The sequence below is a fragment of the Erythrolamprus reginae genome, chromosome 1, assembly GCF_031021105.1.
Source record: "Erythrolamprus reginae isolate rEryReg1 chromosome 1, rEryReg1.hap1, whole genome shotgun sequence".
Lineage (NCBI taxonomy): Eukaryota > Metazoa > Chordata > Lepidosauria > Squamata > Dipsadidae > Erythrolamprus > Erythrolamprus reginae.
The window spans coordinates 256,717,230-256,738,693 of NC_091950.1; the positions used below are offsets into that span (position 1 = coordinate 256,717,230).

At 41.3% G+C, this 21,464-nt stretch overlaps 1 long non-coding RNA gene across 2 annotated transcripts in view; it reads left to right on the forward strand.

Moving 5' to 3' along the window:
* Positions 1-21,464, forward strand: part of LOC139160589 (uncharacterized) — a 157,909-nt gene that overhangs the window by 26,909 nt on the left and 109,536 nt on the right. Inside the window, exon 1 of one of the 2 annotated variants that reach the window (XR_011557972.1) lies at positions 16,485-16,567. The exons of the other annotated variant lie outside the window; for it this stretch is intronic. This is a non-coding gene — a long non-coding RNA (uncharacterized lncRNA). Of the gene's footprint in view, positions 1-16,484; positions 16,568-21,464 lie in introns of those variants that run through there. 2 annotated transcript variants of the gene reach the window in all.

Here is a 21,464-nt window from a genome sequence, read left to right on the forward strand (position 1 = left end):
TGTGTGTGTTTGATTTTAAGATTGGAAGTCATACAAATGTTTTAAGTAAAGAAATAAACCACTTTCTTGAGAGTAAACTATTTGACCAGTGTAGTAAAAGGGGCTAAGAGAATATGGATAGCTGGATGCAGTGTTCCCTCTAATTTTTTGGGGGGGTGGGCGGAAAAGTATAGTGTCTGAGCAGCAGTCCCTTCGGGACTGGGCAGCACAGAAATAATAAACAAACAAACAAACAAACAAACAAACAAACAAACAAATAAAAAACCCACCCTGTTTTGCCTCAGAGAATTTCAAAATAAAATACTGTACTGTGTGTCTATAACAGTGAGCTCATAATAGGGCAACTCTATCAATATCAAAATGCCACTTAAATAGTTGAGCTAGTTTCAAACTAGATTTTGATTTTCTTTCTCTCTTCCTTACTCCCATTCTTTTTCTTTTTCTTTTCCTTCCACTCTTTTTTCTATCTGTTTCTTCCTCTCTCTCTCCTTCCCTCTCACTCTTTCCCTCTCACTCTTTCCCTCTCGGCTTCTCGGCAGGTTTGGAAAACTCTGAGTTGATGATGATTTTTAAGTGAGCGATTGCTCACTGCTCAGCTTAGAGGGAATTATGGCTGGATGTACGCATTATGTTAAAACTTAATGTGGGTTTCTTTCTTTCCTTCTTTTTTTGCCTAACTTGTGTGACCCCAATCCTGTGATCAGAAATAATGTCTTATGCCTTAGTTGTCGTATGAACCAAGTCAATTCTGGTTTATCTATTAAACCATGGTTAAATAAATGAAACCTTAGTGCAAGATATGAAACCAACCTAAAATCAGCTCTCTAGTTAAAATCAGATTGTGACCGAATATAGAAAAATTCAGTGATAATTTGAAGAACACTTACTGACCAGACAAAACATTTGGTGTATAAACTAGGTAACATAAGAATATGTAATTTTTAAAAAAGCATTTTTTCAGAGAATGCTAAGTTTTCCTATTGCTAATTATAGTTTTAGCAATTTCTTCACATTCTTTATCTTTCTGTTTTGTTCCTCATTATTGGGAATAACATAGATTGGAAAGCATTGGTGCTTTCTGAGTCTCCTAGGTTTCTTTTATTAAAACATCATCAGGTGTTTGTCAAAATATTCATTCAAAAATATGCATTTCCATTCACCATCCCCTTATTGCTACAACATGATCTTTCCTCCTTGACAAAATTACATTCCCCCCCTTTCCCGTTACAATGCATCAAATGTTCACTGCTTTCTAAATTGATCCAAATAGATTTACAGAAAATAAACGTGCTGTTCCTCTCACTGGAACATCAGGCAGCCCACATGGGTGATGAAACATTATTACTTTGATGAGATCACCAGTCTATTTGTTTCACTGGCTTTCTCCCATGTAGCAATTATGCTTCCAAAAACAAAAGCAACCCCCCCACCTGCAGAAGATATTACATTATTTGCAAATGCACCGTATGTAGTCTTCATTCCTTACCCCTGGCCCAGCCTTTGTTAACCCTTTCAATATTCCTTTTTTTTGGAGGGGGGGGTTTGAAACATAGAATATTTATTTCTATACCAGTTATGGAAGAACTTTTTTTTGCAGTTCTAATGAACCCTTAGTTTGAGAGGGGTGGCATACAAATCTAATAAATTATTATTATTATTATTATTATTATTATTATTATTATTATTATTATTATTATGTGGCAGCAATATGTTTCTTTTCTTGTCAGGAAGGACAAGAAAGAGAAAGAAATGGGAGACGTTTGGAGTAGCATCTCCAGATATAGATGTATCTCAAAATGCAACTGGACTTTCTTTGTTTTTCCTTGAAGATGTTTCACTTCTCATCCAAGAAACTTTTTCAGTTCTGACCGAATGGTGGAGAATGGAAGGATTTATACTCCTTGCAGTCATCTGGTCACTAACACTCTTTCTGAGAATTGTTGGGGCCATTTGGAGTTTTATCTATATCCCCAGGCTCACCTGAATAGTACAGTGGGCAGCAGACAGGACGGGGTGGAATGCAGTTCCATCGGCAGAAATGAAGCGGCATGCCCAGCTCCAGTTGACTGGTGGCAGTCACTTCCAGGATTACTGGTTTTGGCTGAGCTCTCCTTTTTTTCCCTGCTGATGCTGCATCTGCGCTCCTTGCTCTTTTCTTCTTTCCTCCCTCCTGGCCTCGGACAAGTTTCCCTCTCTCCTGCCCAGCTCCAATCCAGCTTCATGCGGTCACCTCCTGAGGCCAGGAAGGGGGAAAGAGGAAAAAAGTGAGGAGCACAGATGCAGCACCAGCAACAGGGGGAAAAAGGAGAGCTGAGCCAAGCCATGCCAAAGCGCTCTGGGCTGTGGTCTTTTTCCCCTTGCAAGGCCCTCACTCTGCCTGCAGCTGAGATGAAAAGGCATAATGTGGCAATAATAACCTTGGCTTTCCAATACTTTTAAATCCTCCCTCCTATCTCCTTCTCCTCCCCGGAAAGTGGCAGGGAGATCAGCACTGGCAGGAGTTGCAGGGGGCCCTTTTCCTCTTCCCCTCTTTTCTCAACAGCTGATCTGCACCTGTTCACCTAGCTACCCAGCCTGAGGTGGGGGGCAACACAGAAAGGAAAGCAGGGGAAATGCAAAGCAAAATGTTACCCCAATGAAAGACACTGGTGAGGTTTTAAGTCAAGGACTTAACAGTTCACTTGAACGATGGTGATCATTCAAGCCACTCCCACCTGGTCACATGACCAGCAAGCCACTCCTACCCAGTCACATGACCACCAAACCACACCCACAAAGTAAGCCACACCCACAGTGTGGCAGTAAAAATGTTGGCAGCCCATTACTGCATACAACCTCTCTGTTCCAAAATGGTTCCACACCCATTTGTACTATTCAAGTGGCCCTGAAGGTACAGATAAACCTCCAAATGACCTCAACAGCTCCCAGAAAGAGTGCTAACAATCAGATGGCTGCAAGGAATATAAATCCTTCCATTCTCCATCATTCAATCAGAATGGAAGAAGCTTCTTGGATGAGAAGCAAAACGCTTATAAAAAAAATGAAGAAAGTCCAGTTGCTTTTTGAAAAAGCAGCTTTGGAATAAACATGACTTGGATAAATAAGAAGCTCCATAGACAATATAGATTTGTGTTTCTTTCTTTTGGAGAAACTTCTTCCCGTCTTTTGTTCTTCTATTGTTTCTCAAACACCATTTATTTATCCAGGACCTTTGTGGAAATAGTTGGGATGTGCATTCATTGTAAGGCTGCCTTCTCCAATTTGATGGTTTCCAGATATGTTGGATTCCAGCTCCCATAATCTCAGCTAACCACAAGCATGCTAGCTATGTACTGAGGGCACATTAAAGGTTAGTAAAGGCCGTTTTGGTGAAAGTGGCATATTACTTTAGCTGGTTTCATTAAACCACAGATTGACAGCACTTTTTTTATAAAGTTAGCAAAGCTTGGGTCTATACCAGCAGTCTGCTTTCGTCACCTCTTCTTGTGCATTTCACACATTGTGTGGTATTTCTTCTATTTAAGGCCAAAAGAATTGTTATCTGCATTTGCTTAGTCTTTATCTATACAAACTTCCACATTTCTGATAGCAAATATCAGTGGTTGCGCCAAAGTCACTTGAACCTTTTTCAAAGGTCAATAATTTTTCCCTATAGTTGCATAGCCACCTCTGGCTATGAATAACACAGATTTAAGGAAGTCATTTTCTCTCCCTTGAAAAACTGAAATGCTTTCTTTGATTCACTTATGCCTTGTTCTGTTAATCTCATTTATACCTAATAGAAAATAATCCCCATGAAACAATACTATATAAAAGTAACAGAGTCCCTTCTCTGAAAATATAGATTAGTCATTATTTAATCTTTATTTTCTATCTAGTTTTATAGTGTGGAGTCCACATTATGTACAGATTGGTTGAAGTAAGTCTGGCACCAGCCGTACTCTTGCTATCCTGAATTGTCAGTGACTTCTAATTAAGATTTTATCTTTTCTTAATGCCTGACCCCATTCCTAGCCACTTCTATGAGATAACAGGTTGATAGGTATATCAGCAAAGCTATTTCCTAGCTTCCCATCCTGATATGTTTCTAGTGGGTGATAGTTAAATAATGTCATGCCCCTATTTATGGGCTTAGTCTAATTTCAGTGAAAAATACTAGAGTCAAACAAAGCTGGAAGTGGTTGAAGGCAGGATTTTGTTTCTAATGACCAGGACAATGTTTTAAGCCAAGTGTGAGCTAAACACCATTTTAAGATATATCAAACTGGATAGCCCAGTTCCTTAGATTTCTAACTCATGTTGTAAGGAATATCCTTCTCGGTTCAATTCCAAGTGGGGAAAAAGATACTGGAAGCATGGTGACTGCTTGGAGAAATTGTTTTAATGGTGAACAGCAGGACCACATGGTTTGAGGTCCTGAGGAAAAGGGGGGATCACATGTCTCAAAGATGTTGAAGAAGAAGACAAGGCTTGGGATGTTCAGAATGCCTAGGTTTTATACCCTCTATTGGGCCCCACCTTAAGAATTTCCTATTCCTGTGTAAGCAATGTATCACGTTGGCTGGCAGACTCCCAGGGGGCGGGGTCTAACTAACTCTATAGGCTTTGTGTCCCAGGCTAGTTTGATTGCTGATTGATGCAATCCTCCCAGGTGCCTTGTGAGATGGGCAGAGGGCTAATCCAATCTTTGTTATGTAGTATAAGCTGCCCATTGACAAAAGTGGGGGAATGAGTGAACTGGGCTCACTGTCAAGCCAGTGTAGAAGTTGGTGATAAATCAACTAAGCTTTGATAATAATAACAACAACAACAACAACAACAACAACAACAACAACAATAATAATAATAATAATTTATTGGATTTGTATGCCACCCCTCTCCATAGACTCGGGGCGGCTAACAACAATAATAAACACAACATGTACAATCCAATAATAAAAAACAACTAAAAACCCCTATTATAAAACCAAACATACACACAAACATACCATGCATAACTTGTAATGGCCTAGGGGAAGAGCTATCTCAACTCCCCCATGCCTGGTGGTATAAATGAGTCTTGAGTAGTTTACGAAAGACAGGGAGGGTGGGGGCAGTTCTAATCTCCGGGGGGAGTTGGTTCCAGAGGGCCGGGGCTGCCACACAGAAGGCTCTTCCCCTGGGGCCTGCCAAACGACATTGTTTAGTCGACGGGACCCGGAGAAGGCCAACTCTGTGGGACCTTATCGGTTGCTGGGATTCGTGCGGTAGCAGGCAGTTCCGGAGGTAATTTGATGGTCCATTGACAAAGTGGGAGCTACTAAGAATGCGTCTTTTTCTGCCCAAAAACATATTTCTCTATTTTCTAATCCAGGGAAATATAAAATTCTGCCTTTTTAAAATATTTCCTAAAATATTTCATTCCTCTAGGAGTGGGGGGGGGGGGGGTAGGTGCTAACTTCCTACACTCAGTTGGCTGAAATTTAGTTCAGAAGAAATGGTATGTTGGGAGAAACTCCATCCACCCCTCATCTTAACTCCAAATGTATTTATTTCTAGAATTTAGAATACTTTTTTTCCCAAATAACATAATGATAAACACGGAGATGAAGAGGGCTGGATCATCTTCATGTCAGACTTTATACATATATCTTTCTAAAATAGGCATCCATAATGTATATATTGAGTTACTAAGGCAACCTAAAATATATCAAAATATATGATCTAGCGAGAGACACTGCTAGAATCATAAGCACTGAAACCAGAGGCTGTGGCTCAACTCATGATTCACCTGATCTATCAGTTGCCATTTCCATCTAAGATATTGTTTTGGGCCATTAGAATGAATGCACAGAGAGAGAGAGAGAGAGAGAGAGAAAGAGAGAGAGAGAGAGAGAGAGAGAGAGAGAGAGAGAGAGAGAGAGAGAGAGAGAGTTTCCCTTGTAATAACACATGTCTTGAAAATAAGCCCAACAGGATTTTTCAGGACATGTGTTGAAATAACTCCACACCCCAATAAAGTTCCTTCCCCAACTTTGTATTCACATCCCCTGCCCCATCTGCCACCCCCAAATTGTGCCCGAAACATCTTCCCACAGTCTGGCACTTCACCGCACTTCACCGCACTTCACTTTCTCGGCCGGTCTTTTTAGTTCCTTGAAATGTAAAGGAAAGAAAATGTAAAGAAAAACACAAGAATTTTTTCTTTACATTTCAAGGAGTTTCCCTGCCAAGAAAGAGAAGCAGTGAAGATATTCGGGCACAATTTGGAAGTGGCAGGTGAGGCAGGGGATGGGGATGGGCAGGCTGCGAGACGCGTATCTTACTAACATCTGGCTTCTCTCTGCCACTACTCTCTCTTGGCCAGCTTTTGCAGGGAAACTCCAATGTAAAGAAAAACTTCTAAACGAGCTGGCGCTGCCTGGGAAAATAACATACAGTAATAGGCTTTCTCGCAGTGCCTCTTCTCTCTTCTTCTTCTTCGTTCGAGTGGGAGCTGTGTGTCCAGAGATCAGCAGGCCAGATTCGGTGAGCCAGACACACCGCTGACATTCAGGAAAAGGAGAGAGAGAGAAAGAGTGCCCATTTCTCATGTTGTTCTCTTCCTGGGTGGTGGTGGAACATTCAGGTCCCCGAATCTGGCCTGCCAATCTCAGTCAGGGAAAGAGAGTGCCAGGTGGGGTGGGACAGCAGAGAAGCGAGACGCAAGAAATCTTTCTCTCTTCCAAATTCTGCCACAAATGAATCTTCATGAGACTCATCACACCTGCACAGCCTCTTGGAGTGAAAAGGGAGAAAGATTTATTGCATGCAGCATGCAGCCAAAAGGTTCCTTGTGCTGGTGCTGTGTCATACGTGCAGTCTCCCCCCACTACCACCCGAAAGGTTTGCTCACTGGCTGCTTCTGCTGCTGTGCTCAGCTAGAAGTTTTCCTGTCAGCTCAGGTTTGGTTGCCGGCTGTTTCTACTTGACGGGGATGGCTGGGGGGCTGTGGGTATTGCTGCCGCCCTCACTGCCACCACCTATGGAGGCCTCAGCCGGCTTCCTCTAGGGCAAGCTCAGCTGTGAGCAGGGAGCACTGGCCATGGCTGAGCCAGCCCAGCTGCGTTTGTCTGGGCTGCCCAGTGTCGCACTGCTGGGCGCCTGGGAAGAATAAGGGGGGTGGGAGTGCAGGCAAGGGTTTTGTGAGCCTCCCCTCCCCAGGAAGAGTCCAGTTCAATTAACATCCCATCTGGTGACTCCCAAGGAGAGGGGCGTCCTGTGCATACCAGTGGGCACTCTGGTCATTCAGTGCTCAGGTGAGAGAGATTGGAGTGGAGAGGACAGGGGGAGGCGAGGTATCCAGTGACCATCACTATAAAGCGGGAAGTGCAGTCACAGAGTAGCCGCTGTCCTGGCTGTGGTTTAGAAGCTGCAGAGCCAGAGTTTGGGGGAGAGAAAGAAAGACTTCCACTGCTTTCCTTGCATGCAGCCAAAAGTAGAAGCAGCAGAAGTCTGTCTTTCTTTCTTTCTTTCTTTCTTTCTTTCTCTCTCTCATACTCCAGCTCTGCGGCCGCTCTGTGAGTGTGCTTCCCACTCTATGATGATGGCTGGAGCTGAAATTGGAATTGGAACTAAACAGACCCACCAAGAGACCTCATGGAGCTGCCAGACTCCATTAAGGCATGTGTCTTGATGCCTTCCCCATCTCTTGCACTCTGAAAATAATAAGCCCCCTGATAATAAGGCCAAGACCATATTTCGGGGTTCAAAAAAATATAAGGCCCTGTCTTATTTTGGGGAAAACATGGTATATATAAACACGTGTAAGGTTGATAGACTCCTGGCGACGTTTTGATGAGGTCCCACTCATCATGTTCAGGCTGGTGTCTTCCGCTTTGTGCTTGGGCGAACAAAGCATGGTCTGAGCTGCCGTCCCTCTATAAATACTGCTGGGTGCCGAGCACAAAGCTGAAGACACCAGCCTGAAGATGACGAGTGGGACCTTGCCGAAACATCACCAGGAGTCTATCAACCTTACATGGGAAAAGACCTGAATATGCCAAAACCTACATACCTATACCTGTGAAAATATACAAAAACAAATATATATATTTTTCCGGTAGTGACCATGGCGGCCAAGGAAGGAAAGAAGAAGTTGCCTTCGGTGCCAGAAAGCCTTTTAAAGAAAAGGAAGGCTTATGCTGATTTAAAGGAGACTGTTGGTCCAAAAGAAGATGCAAAAAGAAGAATGAAAAGTCATTTATAAAAGAGCCCAAGCCTACCACAAAGAATATAGGCAGATGTATCACCGTGAGATTTGCATGGCACGTATGGCTCGCAAAGCTGGCAATTATTATGTACCTGCTGAACCCAAATTGGCATTTGTGATCAGGATCAGAGGAATTAATGGCGTCAGTCCCAAGGTTCGTAAGGTATTACAGCTCCTTCATCTGCGGCAGATTTTATATATATGTTTTTTCTGTCGGATCAAATCCCAGTAAGGGTATGGCTAGCTGATGAGGTAGAACAAGGCCAAAATCGTGCTATCCTAGCCTCCCTTAATTTTAAAAATTCAGCAAAAACATGTGACATATATATATATACGTCACATACATACACACATATATACACTCATACACACAAACACGCACATACCCCAAGGCATTCTACACAGAATATTAGAGAACAGGATTTATATTTTAATGGTCTTTACCTTCTTTAAACAGGGAAGAGAAAAGGAAAAGCCAGGGTTTAGCGCCTTTTATATTATTGTGTTGAGTTAAACAAAATGGTGGTGATGGAAATCAGATTAACACAAGGGGATAGCTTAATTTCTTAACATTGGTAATGGAATCTACCCAACTCCCTTTAACTTGCTGTCCATAGGCTTTTCTTTATATGTCTACAACCCCTATCAATTATCTTGTCAACATGCAATAATCAAAAGGTTTATTATACTCTTCCTACTTTTTAAATCGTAATTTAGTCTTCAGGAAGCCTCTACATTGTATAAATAAACTAAAATAAATATTGCGATGGATACGGAATAACACACGGACACGAGAGCTGGGTAATAAGGGCCACTTTATTAAATATAAACACAGAAGACCTGCAGGGGTCACTAAATGGGGCGGAAGTTCCTATGTGCAACATACTTGGGCAACTAAATGGGTGTAATTCCAACCTGGGCAGTGCGAGGCTATCTTTAGCCTACGCTTAGCCCTGTAAGCCATGCCTCAAGCATGTGGGAGGGCTCACCCCCCTGACCCAGACCCAGAAATGACGTGAGCCCCAAAGGCACCCCCTCTCCACTACTCCAGTTGTGTAGGCAGCATGAGCTATGGAAAGGGGCATCCGATCATCTCCCAAAAGATGCCCAATGGAGAACACACAGTTGCTACTGATACCCTTTTCCGCCCTGTTACTGCCAAAAGTGACCGAGAGGAAATTAGTCAATTGCTACATGCTGACCTAATTAACCCCAGACATGCCACATAACCAAAATACACTTCTCCATCTTCCAGGGTGGAGTAGGCAAAAAAACAAATGTGCTGCAATTGCAAAAACAATCCTATTCGGCCCCAGTTAGGTGACCTTTTAAGCACCCTAGATTGAGCGGAGGGTGGGTGGGTGTCTGCCTTGCCAGCAGCCAGGCTGAAGAAGGGAAGATTTGGGTGGCTTGCAATCCTTTTAAAAAGGCCGCTCACTAAGTCCAGTCACTTCCGGCCTCGTGACCCATGCTAAGCATTCTCGCATTGTGAGACCTCCCAGCAAACAGGAAATCCGTGTCATGTTCACTGGCACCAACGCAAATGTCGGCCCCATGGTAAGTGCGCGCAGCGTCTCAATTGTTTTAAATTGGCCAGCATGTATAGTTATGCTGCCTCTCCTTTGTTAATGTACCCATCCATGTTCTATGTTTAAATAAAGCTAAGTTCTCCCAACTATCCAAACAGATTTGCCTACTGTGTGAACATATCTTCATTGTGATATGTTCACATCCCTTGAGAAACATCAAGTGTAAGCTTCATGCGAATTGTGTGGTCCACATGGTAGAATCTGCACCATCCAAGATGACATAACAAAGAAAAAAATAGGCTATGAAATCAGTTTTCCACTGTAGAGTAACACCTCTGCTTTTCCTGTGATACACTGGTATAAATTTATATTTGTCAGATTTAAAGCTGCCCAATCATCTTTGAAGACTCTCTGGGAAAAGCAGCTTTTTAAAAAGTTGCTTTTCTAAGAAACCAGTATGTAGTATATTAACAGACTGTAGGAATGAAAATGCCTTGAAGGTGAAAAAGTGTTCCAAGCAAGTGTTTTCACAGATAAGTCTTTAATTAAAGCAGACTGTCAGGGTATCCAAGAGAATTGAGCATGAGGCTATGCATTTGGCACTTGTTTTTTACACATTACACAACATTGTCAGCTAGTTTAGATTAGAAGCATACTTTCGCTATGCTGGTGTAATTACCTCATTTTATTTCTGAAACATACTCTATGTCATGTGTCCCAATGTGACCTTCAGATAAAATAACCTAGGGCATTGCCTGATTTGTTTTCAGGTTTCAACAGGAAAAGAAATTAATCTTCTCCTGATCAATCAACAGCATCACTAGGTACTTCCCATCACAGGTTCTGGCTCCTTCCTATGGCAGATTTGTGCAAAAGGGAAATTGTGGGTTACTTTGGTTCTTTTGCAAATTTGAAATCATGGCATAGAGCATTCCTTCTCCTCCTCCTGTAGGATATGTAGACCAGGGGTCCCCAACCCTCAAACCATGGTCTCTAAGAGTCAAAGTGACACAGAGATTAGAATGTAGTATTGCAGACTATCTGCTCACTGCCAGGAGTTTGAGCCCTTCGATCCTGACTGGCTCAAGGTTGACTCAACCTTCCATTCTTCCGAGGTTGGTAAAATGAGGATCCAGATTGTTGGGGGCAATATGGTGACTCTGTAAACTGCTTAGAGTGGGCTGCAATGCACTATGAAGCGGTACATAAGTCTAAGTGCTATTGCTACTGAGGATAGGAACTGGGCCGTGCAAGCAGCAAATGAGTGAGTGAAGCTTCCTTGACGTGTGCCCAGAAACTAGGTTGCACATGAATATCATCACCACCCTGGTCTGTGGAAGAATTGTCTTCCACAAAACTGATCCCTGGTGCCAGAAAGGTTTGGGACAGCTGATATAGACTACTTCTAGCTAAAACTAAATGGGAGCATTTCATTTTTCCTGGAAGAGAGCACAGCTCCTCATGCATGGAGACACCACTGAGGGGTATATGGCATGCCAGTGGGGAAGCAACCAGGAAGGGAGGAGTGCACTGGCTTTGCTCAGTGGCAGACTGGGGGGGATGCGTCATCCTGGCCAGAGTTGGGGCAAAGTTCTCCCGCCTGCTGGCCCGCCACCCCAAGCCCCAGGAATGGCAATGCCCCTTATCTCCAAGTCCGGGAAGGGGCTCCAGCTTTACAGCGGAAGGAGATGGCATTCACCACCCAACTCTCTCCCTGTCCTGAGCTGCTGAATTCGGATCATCGGTGGGATGAAAAGGTTCGCCAGCAAAATACAAAAAATCTAAAGAATTATGGCACAAATGGCACGAATGGATTCAAAACAAAAACTGAAAATGTAACAATACAAACTATCAGTATACTTAGAAAGAATATTGGAAATGATTAGATTAGATTAGATTTATTGGATTTATATGCCGCCCCTCTCCGAGAACTCTGTATAAACTCGGGGCGGCTCACAACAAGGTAAAAACAATACATAATAACAAATCCAATACCCACCAATCCAATTACAATTTAAGCTAAAAAATTCATAAAAAACAACCCCAGAATATAAAAAAAACAAGCACACAATCAATCTAACACCAAAACAACATGGGCAAGGGGGAGATCTTTCAGTTCCCCCATGCCTGACGGCAGAGGTGAGTTTTAAGAAGTTTGCGAAAGGCAAGGAGGGTGGGGGCAATCCTAATCTCAAGGGGGAGCTGGTTCCAGAGGGTCGGAGCCGCCACAGAGAAGGCTCTTCCCCTGGGTCCCGCCAGACGGCATTGTTTAATCGACGGGACCCGGAGAAGGCCAACTCTGTGGGACCGAACCGGTCGCTGGGATTCATGCGGCAGAAGACGGTCCCGGAGATATTCTGGTCCGGTGCCATGAAGGGCTGAAATGAAGTAAAAACATGAGATGAATGATTTATCTCTTTTCTTTTCTTTTTCTTTATCTTAATACCATGCATTATTTGTGATACCTATATTTGAATGTGCATAATTTAATAAAACATATAGAGAAATGTATGATATATTCAAAAGACAATAGAAATGGATTGATAAGATCTGTAAAAACAAAACAAAACATGTAAGAAATACTTTCTTTTTTATTTTGAAAACAATAAAGAAACTTTAAAAAGAAAAAGAAGGGAAAAGGTTCGCCAGCACTACACTAAACTGATCCATTGCAGCATCCCACAATCACATGATTGCTATTTGTCTGCTTTGCAGCAGGTTTGCCACAGGTAGAGTTAATGGCGAATGCAGAAGTAAAATCGCAAGTCTCCGTCAGGTGCTGTTTCACTTAGCAACTTGCTTAATGACCAAATGACAGCCTAACTCCATCACAGTCATGTGATTTTCCACTTAGTGATTGCAGCACTTCGGGGCAGATTTGCTGGTCCCAGTTGGAGTTCCTAAGCCAAGACTACATGTAAGTCACTTTTTAAGTAATAGTTTGAGGAATAGCTTGAGGAAGGAAAAAAACAGCAACCCAGAATAGTGATCTTGTTCTGTCGGGCTCTCTGGTAGACTCCTCCCAAAAATTCACAGGTACAAATTTCAGACGCACACACGTTTGAAAAGTCAAAACTATGTTCTTTATAATAAAAATTCACATAAACCAAGCCTTCTTTTGGTATAGCAAAGAGCACTCGTCTCCAAACAAACTGGTAATTTATACAAGTCCCTTATCAGTTCTGTGATGCTTAGCATGCAGCTGTGAGGCAATTCACAGAACTTCTTCTTTCACAAAGTGAAACACACTTTGCCCTGGTTTAGTTTCAAAGCGGGGAAAAATCAGCACACAAAAGGTCAAAGTCAGTAAAGCAGTCACGAAACACAAGGATCAGATAATCCTCCACAATGGCCAAACCCACAGGCTGCTATTTATAGCAGCCTCACTAATTACCACAGCCCCACCCTACCACAGGTGGCCTCATTTTCTTTGATAATAATATCTCAGTTGTTGTTGCCTATGCATCGCTCTCCGCATGCGTGTCTGTATCTGTTCTGAATCCAAGGAGGAGCTAGATAATTGATCTCCTTCTGAGCTGTCTGCCACACTCTCCTGCTCCCTGTCACTCATGTCTTCTTGGTCAGAGGAGCCTTCATCAGCAGATTCCACCAGGGGCAAAACAGGCCTGCAGCATGTGGATGTCTCCCCCACATTCACAGTCCTTGGGGCAGGAGCTGGGCCAGAGCTAACCACAACAGATCTACTTTAAAAAAAATGGTACTGCAGAGTGGACAAATCACCCCAGCAGCACTGTTAGTTTAGTTGTTCTCATTTCCTCCTCCTCCTTCTATACTCAGTGAATTAGGGAATGGACGCATGGCAATCCTTTGTGTTCTTGGCTTTGAAATGCCATCAATATATCACCCTCCCTGTCAAGGGCACTTTTTCAGCCAAGAAAACCCCTCCCTGGAGTGAGAGCTATTGTGTGTGTATATACGGGGTTCCTCTTCCACCCACTTTGTTCACAGATGTCAGAGAGCTTGCTTTGAAAAATCCCCTTTTGGCAGCCTGTTGCTGTTTCCACAATTAGCTGAGGCAAGTGTAATGTCAACAGCTGCCAGGACTGCGCGGAGGAAAGCAGCATTTTTTTCGACCGCCGCATCTTTCTTCCATTGAGATACTCCTTTTCACAGCATCGAGGCTCATCTGAGAACAATGTGTGGCCCACTGCAGGTGAAGAGGCTGGAGGTTAACTAACTGCATCTTGGCTTAGCAAAGCAGTCCCTTCCTTCTGGCCTGAGGTCAATGGCGTTGCCGGTTGCTCTGCTCATGAGGAAGATTGTCTTGAATTTTTCGCATGAGAGTTGGAGCCTACAAAGACCCAGACTAGCAGCTTAACACAATGGTTGACCTGGTGCTAAGTTGCTGAAGTGCCCAGGGAGGCAAAATCAGAGAGACTTTTTCCTCAGTCTCTTCCTTCAGATTTCACATTTTGCATTGTGGGTTGCCATGACAATGATCAGTTCATTCATTTATTGTTATTTATAGAAAGGGACCAGCTAGAGATATTGCAAGTTTAAGATGTTATGACCTAGCTACACAATTTATTTTGTTTAAAATAACACAGGTATTTTCACCACACTTTTTAAACTAAAGCAGGCAAGCAGCCTCTAACACTCCCCCACAGAAATTGAAATATATCCATCCATCATCTATCTATCTATCTATGTGTGTATCTATCTATCTATCTATCTATCTATCTATCTATCTATCTATCTATCTATCTATCTATCTATCTATCTATCTATGTGTGTATCTATCTATCTATCTATCTATCTATCTATCTATCTATCTATCTATCTATCTATCTATCTATCTATATCCTGCCTCCTATCCATGAATGAAAAGGAAGAGTTCTATTTTTAAAAAAAAATTGGGGTTCATCATAAATGGCCCCCTCATCTACCATGGTTGGATATTATAGTTATAATTAACCTGTCCCTGTTATAATTAACCCAGTTGTCACAAATGAAGAAAATGTGTGGTTGGCTTGGCCACCATTTAATATGTTTCCAAATCTTTTGATTGTTTTCTTGTTCTGACATAATCTGTATGGAAGAAAATGGCTGCTGTCATGAACAACAAAGTAGGCAAAATATTCATTCTCTCTCCCATTCCCTCTCCCTCCCTCTCTCCCTCACCCATCCAGGTGAAGAGAAAAAGGGAAATTTTTCTTTTTCCTTGGAAAAAAATTCTGAGAAATGTTTGACTTAACTCTACTCAAAATAATGGTAAAATAGCACATTCAACAAAAAAAGCAAAAATCAAGGGCTAACACATAAATTATATTTTACTTATCAATAAGCTACTTATCAATTAGTGGTACCTAAACTTACGAACTTAATTTGTTCCGTGACCAGGTTCTTAAGTGGAAAAATTTTGGAAGAAGAAGCAATTTTTCCCATAGGAATCAATGTGTGTGATTGGGGAAACCACAGGGAGGGTGGGGGCCCTGTTTCCTCCCAGGAGATTCCTAGAGAGGCCCCATGGAGGCCTCCCCCCAGCTTTTCTGGCCATGTTTCCTCCCAGAAGATTCCTAGAGAGGCTCCATGGGGGCTTCTCCCTGCCTTTCCCGGCCCTGTTTCCTCCCAGGAGATTCCTAGAGTGGCCCCACAGAGGCTTCTGCCTGCTTTTTCTGGTATTATAATAATAATAATAATAATAATAATAATAATAATAATAATAATAATTTATTAGATTTGAAGACTCGGGGCGGCTACAGTTTCGGAGGCTCGGGGTTGTAATTGGAAAATGGTTCTTGAGAAGAGGCAAAAATAATCTTGAACACCCAGTGCTTCTCTAGAAAAGTTCATGAGTAGAGGCGTTCTTAGGTAGAGGTACCACTGTATATCCTCTATAATTCCTTTATTACATTATAAATAAGGCACAGAATGTATCCAATATCCCTTCTTTCCCACCCCACCACCACCACAACCACAACCCTGTGAGAGAGTGACTGGGCCAAAGTCACCCAGCCAGCTTTCATGCCTAAGGCAGCACTAGAACACACAATCTCCTGGTTTCTAACCAGATGCATTAACTATAGACCAAAGTGACTAAAAAGCCATTTCAACCTGGACTGCTAAAGGTGTTCCTAAACAAGAACATTTCAATAGGTTTTCTAGGATGGGGAGGAGCAGTCAGTCAAGCTATCCAGAGTGTTTAAAGGCAGAGAGCAGCCATGATGAAAATCAACCAACCAACCAACCAACCAACCGAAGTCTCACACCACTATCTAAGTATAAGCCCCAGCCATAGATTTTAGAAAACAAGAAGGGAAATATCTTAAGCATTGATTTTTCTGTCCTCAACACTCCAAATGCATTTGGATTCAACTGGGTCATAGATAATTTGCGGCTTTCAGCATGTTTTATTCTTGCTGTTTGGTGTAAATCTCTTGCTCGTATTTATGGCCACAGACAGAATATTGTAATCGAAGAGAAATGGGCCTAAATCATATAAACATTTGCTAGCCCATTGTTTTTTATGATTCAGATCAAAATACCCCAGGAATTCTATCACATTCTAGCACCATTTTTTTCAGAAATAGTTATATGAGATAAGCACACTCCTATCTCTCTCCCCCACCACGTGTCTTGCCCTTATTTTAAAATGCTACACCAGTTGCTCTGTTTGGTGTCCATATAAATTAGTATCCAATTTCTCTGTAAGGAAATCTCCCTTCAATTCCTTGAATGCCATCTCTTTGCTCTGTTTTTATCTAGTGACAGGCGCTTCTTGTGGCCTTGGATTTGATACATCTTTGCAAATGGCTTTGAGGCTCCAGCTGTGAGATAACAAGGAAGGGTATATGTGCAATAAGCAGTAATATGTAACATGTGCAATAATGTTTTAATTGAATTAGAGAACTCAATGATTTGAAAGAAATAAATCTTCTCCCTCATGCACCCCAGCGACCGGTTAAGTCCCACAGAGTTGGCCTTCTCCAGGTCCTATCGGCCGGACAATGTCTGCTGCTAGGGCCTAGGGGAATAGCCTTCTCTGTGGTGGCCCTGGCCCTCTGGAACGAACTCCCTCCTGGTCTTTTGTAAAGCTCTGAAGAGCCACCTCTGCCAGCAGGCATGGGGACCGTGGGTGATAAGATTGTCTCTGGCCGATATTATGAATGAATTGAATTGGATCAATGTGTATGACTGTATATGGGGTTTTCTAACAGTTTTAGCAATTTTGTATAATTTTTAAAAAAGTAATTTAGATTTCTTTGTATATATTGTTGCATTTATAATGTTGTATGCCGCCCTGAGTTGCCTCGAGAAGGGAAGCATAGAAATCTAATAAGTAAATAAATAAATAAAGACTACAAACATGGGCAAATGATGTTAGCATCTCACAGAATTTTCTTGCTGTCTTCTATGAGTTTTCTGCACTTGCATGACTGTTACAGAGGACCTGAGATTTACTTTGCTGTATCACAGAATCCTGATCTAGACTCTGACAAGTTGATGCCATTGGTACATCTGCCCCACAGATTACACTTCTATTTATCCCTCTGGACCTTTTTTAGCAAGCAAAGCTCTATGCTCATACTTCCATATTTTTATAAGCGTTGCTCATCCCCAATGGGTAATTGATAACAAGACTTTTTTAAAAGTTGAAAACTGACTTATCCTGGTAGGACTTTGTCTTTAGGTTTAGGACATCTAACTATTGTTTGAAAAGAAGTTGGCTTAAAGGTAGCTTTAATTATTGTTATTGTTAGTTGCATAGTCAGCCAGTTGTTTTAGCATTTTTATCCATCTGTTTGGTACTATCTTTGCTTTCTTTTGTAACAGTTGTTCTATTGGGTCTTCGTATTTTGATATTGTCTAGTTTTTTGCCCACTCTTCCACTGTCTCCAGATACTACATACTATCCAGAGTCCCCCCCCCCTTTTTTTATTGACAGTTGTTGTCTGGGGTGTTGTCTGGCAGATGCTTGTCTGTTTGAATTCCAAAGTCCTAGAGCACTTTAGCATCTTCATTTTCTATTCTTTCTTTGTCTATTTTGTGATTCCACCTGTTCTTGCTTGCAGTCTAAATTATTTTTTACAGATCCTCCAATGCACCATTGTTGCTACTTTTATATTTATAGCACTAGCACTATAGCACTTAAACTTATATACCACCCCATAGTGACATCACTCTCTGGGCAGTTTACAATGTCAGCATATTGCTCCAAATATTCATTTTACTGACCTTGAAAGGATGGAAGGCTGAGTCAACTTTGAGCCCTGTCAAGATCAAACTTCAAGCTGTAGTCAGTGTTAGCCTGTAATACTGTCTTTTAACCACTTCACTGCTATACTCACACTGTTTATAGTCAGACTGTGCAATCTTCTTGCAACAGCTTACTATGTTTTATTATTACTAGACTTTCATCCTGCCTTTTATATACATTTACATTATACATTTACATTGGTCAGCTCAACTGCCACTTCCTATTTTCCCCACAACAACAACTCTTTACAGTGGGTTGGGCTGAAAGAGAGAATGACTGGCCCAAAGTCACCAAGTAGCTTCTATGCCTAAGGGAGGCCTAGACTTCATGATTTCTAGGCTAGCATCTTAACCACTATACAAACTATAGTATAGGCTAATTGCTGTTGTTGCATATTAACATTATAGTGCAAACATGTTCTCCATAAGATATAGCATGACCTTCACAGCAGTACTTCAGAACATTTATTATTCAATATGGGAGTCTAAATATTGTTCTATAAGGACCCAATGATTTTACCCCATTATAATTTTTGACATCTCACTACAGACGTGGGCTGCTAAGGTGGAACAGTGATGTGTGCTCGCCCCTGTGGCTCTGAGTGTTAGTGGAGTCCAGTGCAATTCTGCTACTGCACCTGTGCAAGGAGCAGAATTGCGTGCAGAGACACAGGTGCAGGTAGCAAAATCGTGCACGGAGACACAGGCTGCCTGTGTTTTGCCACAGTTTTTTGCTTTGTGCCAAAACACAGGTGCACAAACTGCACCCATGTTTTGGCACAGTTTGTGCACCTGTGTTTTGGCACAAAGCAAAAAACTGTGCCAAAACACAGGCAGCCTGTGTCTCTGTGCACGATTTTGCTACCTGCACAGGTGCAGTAGCAGAATTGCACTGGACTCCGCTAGCAGTCAGAGCCATGGGGGCAAGCACACGTCACTGTTCCACCTTAGCAGCCCACCTCTGCCTCACTATAGTGAAACATATAGCATCGGTGCCAGATTTTGCTTAGAGTAGGCTTAAAGATAAATTACCAAGAGACTCTTTTTAGTGGCAGTATTATTCTTAAATGAGATCTTTTCCCTAGCACACTAAGCTCTTATTTAAACCAGAATATTTCCATGCACAGAGAAGGAAACAGTCAGTGTTCAGTCTTATTTTACTTTCTCTTTCACCAGTGCTGGCAAATTCACAGGACTTCTAAATGCATCTTTGTAAAAAATAGTTACATTTATAGCAAGGGTGGGAGGAATAAAATGACGCAGCAGGAAGACTTCTTATACCAAAACCCATGAGCATTTCTGAATCCTACTGGATGCCTCTTTGAAGCTCTGGTTAGATCACCCATTTAAATTTAGATACCAAAATAAAGCATAAAGCTGCTTTGAAGAAGTGCCTTCCAATCTTTTTAGTCAATACTAAATTGATTTTTTTTCTATTTCTGTTGGCAATAGAATTTTAGGTTTTCAGGCAAGGTATTTTGTTATGGAGTGCTTCATTTTATTTTATTTTTTTGCATTACTTGTATTATTCAACACCTGATTAAATGGAGGTGCTAGGGGTTTAATTCAAAATGCCACTAGAAGTAGTAGACCATACTTTTTTGAAGGGAGAACTCCTCCTTCGTATCATTTAGTATCCATCTGGAAAAACTAAGTAAACCCAACCATTAGAACAATAACAAATTCAGCTCCTTTCAGGGTCACAGCAAAGAGTTAATGAGGAGGAGGCAGAAACTACAAGAGTGACAAATAACTGGAAGAATAACAGAACATCCTAATAATTAGCATTTTGTCTAGAACACCTCAGCACAGGCAATGTGGCACAGGCTCTGGTTACTTGAGGGCTGTCTATCTCCTAGGGCAGGGGTAGGCAAAGTTGGCTCTTCTATGACATGTGGACCTCAACTCTCAGAATTCCTGAGCTAGCATGATTGGAGAGGGGCGGCATACAAATCTAATAAATAATAATAAAATAATAATAATAATGTTGCAACAACAGGTTCAATTCCTATCTTGTCTACGTCTCCAAATGTCTGCCAAATATAAACAAGCAGTCTATATCCAGGCTGTCTGGAAGTTTTATAGCTGTTATTTATCCTCTAGTGTTACATCTTAATACAGAACGTCAACTCTATTTTCAAATCAGATGGCTTTTGCCACACCTGTTTCACGTTCTTGTGTTATGACTATATTAAACTGCTTTCCAAGGTCAGAAGAGTGATGGGTGCAGGGGCATCACTATTAGAAACAGTTGTGTGTTATTTTCAGCCAGCAAGATTTGTTTTGTTAACTTGACTCTGAACAAAGGAAATATTCAATGGGCTCCAACTGCTTCAAAGAACAAAGGTTAGAACACATTGGATGAGAAGCATGACCGAAAGCTGCTGTGTGAAAGTTGGTCTTTTATAAGTATTTAAAATGTAATGCAGATCATAACATTGTAGTCAGGAACCTGAGAGGTTTTGTTTTTTTTAAAGAAGAAATTCTGAAAAGGTTTAAATGCAAACAGGCAAAACTATCTTATCAATAATATAGTGAGGTTTGTAGTAGGTTTATGCAAGTACCTTAGGTTTGCTTCAAGGAGAACATTTGTGGCACAGAAATAATGCAATTTTCAATTAACTTGCAAGGAAGCAAGTTTTTTCAAGTGGTTTACCATATTCTAGGATCTGCTGTAATGGGATGACTCATTCAAGCCCTAATCTGTAAACTATTAAGAAAGATTCTAAAAGGAGACTATTTTGGGGGGAAAAGGTTACATATAAATAGTCATGCAATCTCCTGATCAAAATTGAGTCAATTGTACATTTTTAATCATACAAACTTCATTCCATAGAAATTATGCCATGTTTTTTTTCACTGTTCAATCATGTTCAAGAATCACCTGGACCGTTCCTTGGAGTTTTGTTGGCAAGGTTTTTCAGAAATGGTTTTCCATTGCCTCCTTCCTAGGGCTTAGAGACTTATAGAACATACTAATCAAGCAAATAGACTTATGTTTGGCATGATGAAAATGTGTCTCCAGCATATAGAAAAGTTTAGAAGTATTTTTAGCTGATGCCTATTTAAGTGTTTGCCTATCATATATTGTATGTTACAAACTCTTTCTGATTCAGGACATAGATTTTATGCCAATTAAAGCAGTCGTGGGAAGATGCATATACTCATGTTTGCTATAATTGTCTTATAGGTTGTATTCTAAGAGTGCCTACAGTTTTAATTGATTTTTCAAGCACAGATACACATTATTCCTTAAATAGTATAATTTTGCCCATGATCTAATGAGATGTTTATGAGAATAGAAATTAGAAATTAGAATGAAGATGATGGTTTGTTTGCCTTTATAAAATGCAAATATTTACCGAATTATTTGGAAACTAAGAATGACATTATAGGTTTTGTAGAATATAAAATACATGAAGAAACTGATTTCTTGTATTTGTTAAAATTATTATTTATTGATATTGTGATATGCAGCGGTGGGTTGC